Below are 10,281 nucleotides of genomic sequence, written 5' to 3'. Positions count from 1 at the left end.
AGATTGTGAGCCCCATAGAGACAGGGACCAATTTGACATGCTTTGTGCAGCGCTGCGTAATCTGTAGGCGCTATATAAAATTATAGGACCCACACACATTGGGCAGATTTATCAAGCTGTCTAAAAGTAAGAATGTTCTTAGTTGCCCATGGCAACCAATTACAGCTCCCCTTTAAAATATTCATCTGCACTGGTGAAGTGAAAGCTGAGCTGTAATTGGTTGTAATAGGCAACTGAGAACATTCTTACTTTTAGACAGCTTGAGAAATCTGCCCCATTGGGGCACATTTACTTACCCGGTCCCGCAGAGTTCAAGAAAGTGCATTGTCCAACGATAATGCCCTGTGCCGCCGTTCAATAAGATCGTGCGCCCGAAATCCTGCATGTGCTGCTTGCCCCCCGATGGCTTAGCATGGAAGCCAGCGCAGCTGCGCTAAAAACTAATCACGTGTGACACAATCCCAGCACAGACACATTTTAAATACCTGTCAAAGCTGCGCAAATCCTGAAAACCGTGAACAGTCCGACAAAAGTGCGATCTGCGACCCTTCGTAAATAAGCCCCATTATGTCTAATTATAGACATACTGGGGCACATTTACTAAGGGTCCGTGGACCGCATTTCCATCAGGTTTTGGCGGCGCACTAAACAGGGGTTTTTGGCGCACACGATCGGATTTTGGTACAATAGGAGGCAGAGAGGGGGGCCACAATGTTAGGGGTTTCGTATAGGGGGACTACAATGTTAGGGGTTACAGAGAAGTAGGGCCACAATGTGAAGATGAGGGGAAGGGGCATCATACATGGTGAAATTAGTTTAAAGCATAAATGAGCCAAAGCAAAAGGGGGGCATTATAACAGTGTAACAGAAATGAAGCATTATATAGTGTGGGGGCCATAAAATTGGGTATTACATTGGGTGGAGGGGCTGAAGAGATAAATATTTTTTGCATCATTTATCCCTCTTTGTGTCTGGTTCAATTTGCTCCAGCTGTGAATGGGACTTAGTTGCAGCACCAGGCACAGCCACTGCCAAATATATGGAGCTGTGCCTTCTCTTAAACTATTGTAGTGGCCTGCTGGACTGCTCCAGTTGGCTTCCTGGTTAGCTAATGTAGCATGGCCGACTCTGTTAAAGGGTCGCCCAGGACCTCATTTTCACTACAGACAGGTTGCAGAATCCTATCACACCTGCCTTACAAACATGTCTGTGTGCCTTATCTAAGCATTTCCAAATTGTGGCTTCCTAACAAAATCTTCTGTTTAGTCCCAGGGGTTGTGTAACATAGCACGGGACAGGCTATGTTGCAAAATTGTGAACCTTTAGTGTCTTCTAGATGTAGGAGAAGTATGGCCAACTAATCCTACAACCTGTATAGGTTCCATAGGATAATACCTTTAAAGGGAACCTACCACCAAGGATCTATAAAGGTAGATCGGGTGATAGGTACATCTATAGGATGTGAGGACAGTCCTTTTTAGGGCTAATCCTCACGTCCCCTCAATCTTTAAATAACTTTTAATTCCCTAATATGCAGATTAACTAAAGAGGCTACTGGGGCATGAAGCAGTCGGAGCGGAGGCTACACGTTACTCCACGCCCCAGTAGCCTCTTTGACCCTCCTACCAGATTTCTTCGGCCAAATACATCAGGTAGGAGGGTCAAAGAGGCTACCGGGGCATGGAGTAGCCGCCCTCTTCCGCAAAGCCATCAGACGCAGGCCTGCTGTTCTGCGCATACGCAGACCGCAGGCTTTACAAACAAGGGCATGCAGCTACCAGGAGCTGCGTGCCGAAGACATCTGGTAGGAGGGTCAAAGAGGCTACCGGGGCATGGAGTAGCCGCCCTCTTCCATAAAGCCATCAGACGCAGGCCTGCTGTTCTGCGCATACGCAGACCGCAGGCTTTGCGGACGAGGGCATGCAGCTACCAGGAGCTGCGTGCCGAAGACATCTGGTAGGAGGGTCAAAGAGGTTACTGGGGCGTGGAGTAGCCGTGCCATGTAGCCTCATCTCCGGCTACTTCGCACCCCGGAAGCCACTTTAGTACGTCTGCAAATTAGGCAAATAAAAGTTATTAAAAGATTGTGGGGATGTGAGGATTAGGCCTTTAAAGGGCTATCCTCACGTCCTATAGATGCACCTACCACCCAATCTACCTTTATAGTTAGGTCCGTGGTGGTAGGTTCCCTTTAACCCCTTACCAACGCACACCGTACTAGTAGTCGGTAAGTTTTTGCTGCATATTGGAAAATCTGTAGTATGGCAGCATATGGTATCATCGATCAGACAACCTAGGGTTAAAGTACCCTAGGTAGTCTGAAAAATAGCAAAAGTAAAAATAAAAAAAGTAAAAAAAAAATTATAATAAAAAAACTAAAAATCCAAATCACCCCCCTTTCCATAGAACTGATATAAATATTAATAAACAGTAAAAATCATAAAGGTACATCATTAGGTACCGGTTTAACCCGTAACGGAAAATGGCAACGTAACGGAAAAGTCGAGAATGGCACTCTTTTGCCATTTTGAAAAAAAAATAAAAAAATCTATAGTATTTATATAATATATATATATATATATATATATATATATATATATATATAGTATAGTATTGTATAGTCATAAAAGTGATAGCAATGAAAACGCCATCAAAAGTCGCAAAAAATGACACCACCCACAGCTTCGTACAGCAAAGTATGAAAAAGTTATTAGCGCCAGAAGATGGCAAAATTTAAAAAAAATATTTTTGTTCATGAGGTTTTAAATTTTGTAAATGTATGAAAACATTATAAAACCTATACAAATTTGGTATCACCATAATCGCAACGACCCAAAGAATAAAGTAGACCTGTTATTTGGGGCGCAGAGTGAAAGCTGTAAAATCCAAGCCCACTAGAAAACGGCACAAATGCGTTTTTTCACCATTTTCACTGCATTTGGAATTTTTTTCCAGCTTCGCAGTACATGGCATGAAATATTAAATACTGTCACCATAAAGTGCAATTTGTTGTGCAGAAAATAAGCCCTTACACAGCTATTTACATGGAACAAAGTTATAGATTTTTGAAGGTGGGGAGTGAAAAATAGAAATGAAAAAACAAAAAAAAGGGCCAGCTCGTTTAGGGGTTAAGAAAGATTATATTCTATGTCCTTCCCTTAGCAACATTGGCATCTACTGGTTCCATTTAGTACTGCAGCTGCTTAATATCTACCTGAGAGTAATGTTAATTAATAATAATAATAATAATAATAGTAGTGATTTCTTTATTTATATCGCGCACACAGATTACACAGCGCTGCACAGAACTTGTCAAATCGGTCCTTGTCCCCAATGGGGCTCACAATCTAATCAACCTACCAGTATATTAATTACTGTGTCCAATCAAACGCCTTGTTGTTCTTATATTGTACAAAGGTACTGGCTGGATGATAAGCTTGCCACTCACAAGGGGAGTGTATAAAACCTCTTGTGGTGGGATAGCTCTCTCTGTTACTGCTAGTGATGAAAAGTCCAGCTCTTCCTAGTGAGCTGGATCATAAGTCTCCGCTCACTAAGAAGAGCCGGCTCTTCTGGCTCCTGAAGTCTCCCTATGCAATATATAATAGGGAGCCTCAGACCAGTCAGTCACCTCACACTACTTCACTTTTAACCCAGTTTTATTGAGTTAGAGGGGATGTGGTGAGGCGATTAGGGGCGGGGTTAGGGGAGCTATTAATTCAGGGCAGATCAATGGGCCTTCCAGTAAATTGGTTAATGGCACTGAGCTGTAGGGCTAGGTTCATCCACATTTGAATGTAAAGCTACAATGTTCCAGTGAACTACAGGTACAATACACTTTGTTCTTCCAGGTCATTCCACCGTCAAGTATTGGGAAGCCCAGATGACCTCATTGACATGTTTTAAGATTACTCATCTCTGTTTTCAAGACTCTCTCTCTTAATGTATGTAGTATGATTATCATGTGGAGTTATCTATCTACATACAATATATATACTATATTGGTTAGACTCATAATGCTCCAGACATAAATCAATTTTTACCATAAATTCCCACTTATAAGATGTAGCATTGGTCCATAAGTAATGTCACCATCAGCCTACTACTACCAATACCTTCCTGGATATTTCAGACACTACTGTGAGCAATCTCTTATAGTAGTAATCTATATACTTCTCTCTCTCACCATCCATAAATGTCCATCATTGAGGCCATAATACTCTCAGAAATGTGGAGCTTCTTATTGATACAGTAAATATGCATTCACTTGGAAAGCATTATTTCATCTCTTCTGGCTATGAACAAGATAGGACACTCTTCCCATGGCACAATGTGATGAGTTTTATGTAATAAAAGGAGATATAACAAGAGAAATAGTGACATCATGTGGACATAACTAAGTAATAAAGACACCATTTACATTACAATGCTCTGTGATCCAATGTAAAATGAGATTATTAATCCTGGTCTAAGATAAGATAAGATTCCCAGGTCTAAGATACCCAGTTATTCTACAATATTTATTGATATACATTGCACAGGGCAAATAAAGTGCATAAAACTGATATAAATCAATGCACAAGCAATAAGAAGAGTTAACGTATTAAAGTATTTCAGTATGAAGAAGTTATCACCTAGCCGGAGAATAGCCTGCATAGCTTGATGAACGTGGGGGTCTCAGTGGTCGAAAAAAGTCAGGTCCATTGTACCCCCAAATTAGTAGAGCAGCCGGTTTCATCTATATGGCAATGCCAGAGAAAGGCTCCTGTTGTGTCTCGCAGGGGCGTAACTTGAGGGGGTGCAGAGGGTGCGGTCACACCTGGGCCCAAGAGGTATAGGGGCCCATCATTTGTCACTTTACCATATGAGAAGACTAGTACTATAAACTGTACATTGTAATCGGAGGTCTAGCACAGACTTTGTACTGGAGCCCATCAGCTTCAAGTTACGCTACTGGTGTCTCGTGCTGGCAGTATGAGGCTGAGAGGCAGCAGCTTAACCCCCTAGAGATGTCCTATATCTGTCCTCAGCTGATCATTGGCCGTATGAACCCCCCCCCCCCCCCCACCAGCCTGACCCACCCAGGTGCCAGTTAAATTCCAATTTCCTGGTTCTTAGGAAGTGAGTTATTTGGAATTGAAATTTATTAGGACCTTTGTCTATTCTTGATTCTGATTTGGACTTCAATGTTGTGACCCCCGACCTGGTTAGTCTCTTGTCTAGTAATAAGTTATTGACTAGCAATGGGTGGATTCGAACCTTAAAGTTAGGGTTGTTACCAAACTTTACAGGTTAGGATTAGGTTTCAAACTTAATTATTGATTCAGGGCCAAGGGGCTCAGACCCCCTCCCTCCACAATTAGCTCCTCAATGACTTGTAAATTCATTTGTTGCTTCATATCATATATCATTGAAAATGTAAATGGAGTTTTCAAGGTTTTAAAATGTAGATTTATTTTGAATAGTGCACCCCAAACTTCATTAGAATTTCATGTCTGGGTTTGGCTCAAAGCCACCTCCCTCCCCACACCAATATTTGGCATTTAGCTGCATATAAAGGAAATCTACCATTTGATTTCATGCATTATGAACCAAACATACCTTAAGAATGCTGTAGCTATAATGATGCAGAAACACATCTCGTTTAATCCCTGAGCTCAATGTTTTTGCTGAAAAATACATTTATAACATTCAGGACCTTGGGAAAGGTGGATTGCTTCAGACTGCCATTCATAAGCACATTACAAAGTTTTCTGAACTGTTCAGAGAGGACTAATCAACCTGGTGCAGTGATTGATTACTTCTTCCTGTCAAGCACAACACAGTGATTACATCATTCGCAGGAGCAGTGCATGTGAGAGGAGAAGCGCCGAGCTCAGCACAGAAGTGACAGAGCTTTATGAGAATTTTATAATTGCTTTTTCAGCAAAACTACTCAACTCAGGGATTAAACAAGATATGTTTCTGCATCAGTGAAGCTACAGCATTCTCAAGGTATGTTTGGTTCATGAAATCAAATGGCAGATTTCCGTTAAATTGCAGTGATGCCGCAATTTTGAAGAGGATAGTCACTCCCCGATGAAATCATCAGGAGAGACAACCCTCCCCAAAATGGCAGCACACACCACTAGGGGATGCACTAGAGCAATCTACATTATAAAGTGGATGGAGCAAGATGTAGAAGCCATATTGGTTCATGGGGACAAATACCCCCCTCCTTTAAAGCAACCACCCTAGTTTCAGAGAATTAGAATTAGGCCACCATTATCTCGGTGGATAAGTGATAACTTCTTGAAACCCGGACACCCCTTCAACAATAGGACTTAAAATCCAAATAGTAGATGCCATGAGATATCCCTGGTGAATGCCATCTGATATCTTATGTTTTGCTATAGCTTTTCTCTGCAGTGGGGAATGGTCCACCATGCAAGACAAAAATTAGCATGTACACAGCAGTTTACATCCATTGGACTCAAAGTTGGCGTGATAACCCCTATAATACATTCATATGGTATGCTCTAATACGACAAATGGTGGGGGCACCTTAAGAGAGGTTGACTTGTTGAGACAACACCTAAAACTTCTACTCCATTTCTATTCCACCCTATTTGTCATAATAATACAAGTAACTGTCTTCCTAACTGAGAACATTAGTCCCTGTAGGTATGGACTGAGTTTGATTGATCTGGTTTCTTTAATTCACGTTGTAGACTGTGTACTTGCCATGCATAAATCTTCTGCCACCTGAAATCCCTCTTATTTTTCCCTTTGCACTTCCGCTGCTTCATTTCGAACACATCTTGAACATTGCTATTGATTTGCAAAGGAGACGTCCCCAAGGGTCTATCGAGGGACCGCTGCCTCCTCCTTTACCCACACGTCTGGGTGACCTAATTTCATCTTTCTGAATTCAATTACCACCTGTATTCAGATAACTCACAAATCTACTCACCAGTGACCTCGAAGTGCCGGTTCACACAGTATCAGTCCTGACATCAGGTCTCATTGATTTATCTGACCTCGCTCAATAAGTCCTTAAAAACTTCCCTAAGACATATACAGTAGACACTATAATACTTAATTAATATAAATATGAACAAGACAGGATTGAAATTTGGTTATAAATCCTTCAAACCAATGCAAAAAGTAACATTAATAATATATCTTAATAAGACTCATTGGGGCACACTTACTAAGAGTAGCGTAAACTACACTAAATACAGTTTGACTGTGTAGTGTGAAGGGGGCACCTTCTTCATGAATCTGGCGCCCCCTGAACTGCCATGACAGAGTTCACCAACTTTTTTTTGGTGCACCTTTAACAGAGGGCCTGCAACAGACTTTGCATGAAAAATCTGATGCACGCTGTGGTGCATAGGAACCCTCCCCCCCCCCAATTTGTGTCACATGGTGCCCAGTGCAGCTGGACCATAAATTGGCCTCATGCATACTACATACAAGCCCCCTCACTTACACAGCCCTCAGAACACACCATTATACGTGCCTTGAACCAGAACCTCCTATATCAGACACCAGACCGATCCTGTATACAGAGAACTGATAATACTTCTCTATGACACATCCAAGACCACCCCTTTATCCCGGTATGTCAAGCCTGCTACTCCACTAAGTCCCCCCCACTAGAGTACCTCTTTCCCTCTAAAAATGTAGTGCAGACCAACTAGAATGTGAATATGGAATATCCCTTTTGAACCCAACCCCGTGGAAAACTTCTCACAAATTTGGATGCCTTGAGTTGGATTCCAGTATTCTCGAAGCTAAATAAGGTGGATTAAGTCGGAGGTCCCTGGGATAGGCCATGTAGACAAACGAGTAGATCACGGCATGTCATTATGTGAAGCCTACTACTCCACTAGATCCCCTCCCCTGTACCTCTTACCCTCTAAAAACATAGTATAGGAGTATAGGATACTAAACTTGTGGGAAACTTCTTACAGATTACATAGATTTTCCAGTTTTCTAGAAACTGGGCTAGGTGCATCAAGTAGGGGAATTAAGTATAGTGCGTCACTGGGATAGGCCATGTAGACAATGGATAGATGAGGCCATGTTGAAGCTGCCATATCACTTGATACCCTACCCCCATGTACCTCTTACCCTCTGATGTTTAACAACATATACAGTAGTTGCTTTATTTATCCCATTTTCATAATTCTCTCTAATAAAACTTTATTAAACTACAAAAATGTATGGGGATGAATTACTTTAGGATAGTTAAAGGGAACCTGTCACCAGGGACCTCATTTTCACTAAAGACAGATTGCAGAAGTCCTGCGGTGCAAATCTGCCTTTCTGCCTTCTCTAAGCATTTGAATTACAATATAATTGTGTGTTATAACTTACCTTGCTCCCTGACAAAATTCTGGGGTAGTCACAGAGGCTGGGCTTTGGTTTGGATGCATTTCAAAAAACAACATATGACTTGTCTGCGTTACTCCCTCCTAAGAGCTTGGCCCCTACCTTTGTGCTCCTGTACAGCTCCTCCTTCTGCTTCTTCTCAGAGGACACAGCCTGGTGAGCTGACATCAGTGGGAGAGGGAGGAGCTGTACAGGAGCACAAATATGGAGGCAGCCTGTAGTTCAGACAAGTCACATGTTGTTTTTGAAATGCATCCACACCAAAGCCTAACCTCTTTGACTACCCCAGGATTTTGTCAGGATGCAAGAGTAAGTTATAACACACAATTATACTGTAATGCAAATGCTTAAAAAAGGCAAAGTGGCATTTTTGCACTGCAGGTGTCATGGGCTTTTACAATCTGTCTTTAGTGAAAATGAGGTCCCTGGTGACAGGTTCCCTTTAAGGAATAGTTTGATGCCACACAGTGTCACAGTAGGTATGTAATGTAGGATCCTAGGGGTTTAGTAATAGGATAGAACAATGTACTATACATTGTATAACTATGAGCATGAGACACAGTAATACTGAGAAATGTGAATAGAAGAACTGCTCAGTAACTAGCTGTGATGGGTGTGAAGGCTTATCATGCCATGAGGCAGTAATAGAAAAGAGAACAAGTCTTGTCAGTATGACAGAGATCATCATCATATAGACAGCGTGACTACATCAGAAATTCAGCACATGGAGAACTGCATTGTGAGAGGCATGACAGCAATCTAAATATTCACAGATATAGTATGGGGAAGATGGAACTGCCAAAGTGGTTTTTTAATAATAAACATAATGATAATACCGTAATTGATTAATAATAATAATTTGTACCTAGTAACCAGGCCGTTTGTTATATGTATGTAAGCTTGTGTATATGAATACTATCATATAGCCCTGGAAGTTAGAGATCACATGACCCTATATCTGCGACCATTTTTTGGACAGGAATCTTTGGCTGATGAGGTAAAAGCCTGGAGGCCATTTGAGGAAAGTAGTGTAGAACTATTATTAGATGTGTATAGGTAAATTACATAATCCGGCCCTCCCCCAACAAATGAAATAAATTGACCAACCTCTTTAAAAGAAAGGTAATGAGAGCTAAGAATCAGCACAGTAATTATGACACTGAATCAATAACATTGGGGCACATTTACTTACCCGTCCCAATTCCCCTCTGCGTTGTCTGACCTGGGTTCGGAGCTGCCGCAATTCACTAAGATTGTGTGTCCAATTTCCAGCATGTGTCGCTTTCCGCTCAGGTCTGCCGGAGTTCACCTTCTTCTTCCCGGTGCATGTCAGTGCGTGTCTTGCGACACAATTTGATTTTTAAATCAGTCGGGTTGTCCGACGCCCACGCCCCCGATTTCTGTGGCAAGAAAGGTGGCACCGATGCGCCACAATCCGATCGCGTGCGCCAAAAAAACCCGACAGAATCGCAGTCCTCGGATCCTTAGTAAATGTGCCCCATTGTATTAGGTGGAATATACCACAAGGATTGCGCAAGATGACCAGAGTAATGTAAAAGTGTGTGGTATATAGGCAGTCCCTGATTTAAGGACAACCAACTTACAGACGACCCCTAGTTATAGACGGACCCCTCTGCCCACTGTGACCCCTGGTGAAGCTCTGGATGTTACTATAGTCCCAGGCTGCAACGATCAGCTGTAAGGAGTCTGTAATGAAGCTTTATTTATAATCCTTGGTCTCATGACAGCACAACATTTTGAAAATCCAAAGGTCAGAGAGACAATTTTTTTTTGTCTAGAGTTAGAATTTTATAATATACAGTTCCAACTTACTTATAAATTCAACTTAAGTACCAATTTAAAGAACCTATCTTGTACGTAACCCTGGGACTGCCTGTACGG

This window comes from Engystomops pustulosus, chromosome 9 (assembly GCF_040894005.1).
Source record: "Engystomops pustulosus chromosome 9, aEngPut4.maternal, whole genome shotgun sequence".
Classification (NCBI taxonomy): Eukaryota; Metazoa; Chordata; class Amphibia; order Anura; family Leptodactylidae; genus Engystomops; species Engystomops pustulosus.
The sequence above is the reverse complement of the archived record's forward strand: the minus strand, read 5'-3'. Positions refer to the sequence as shown.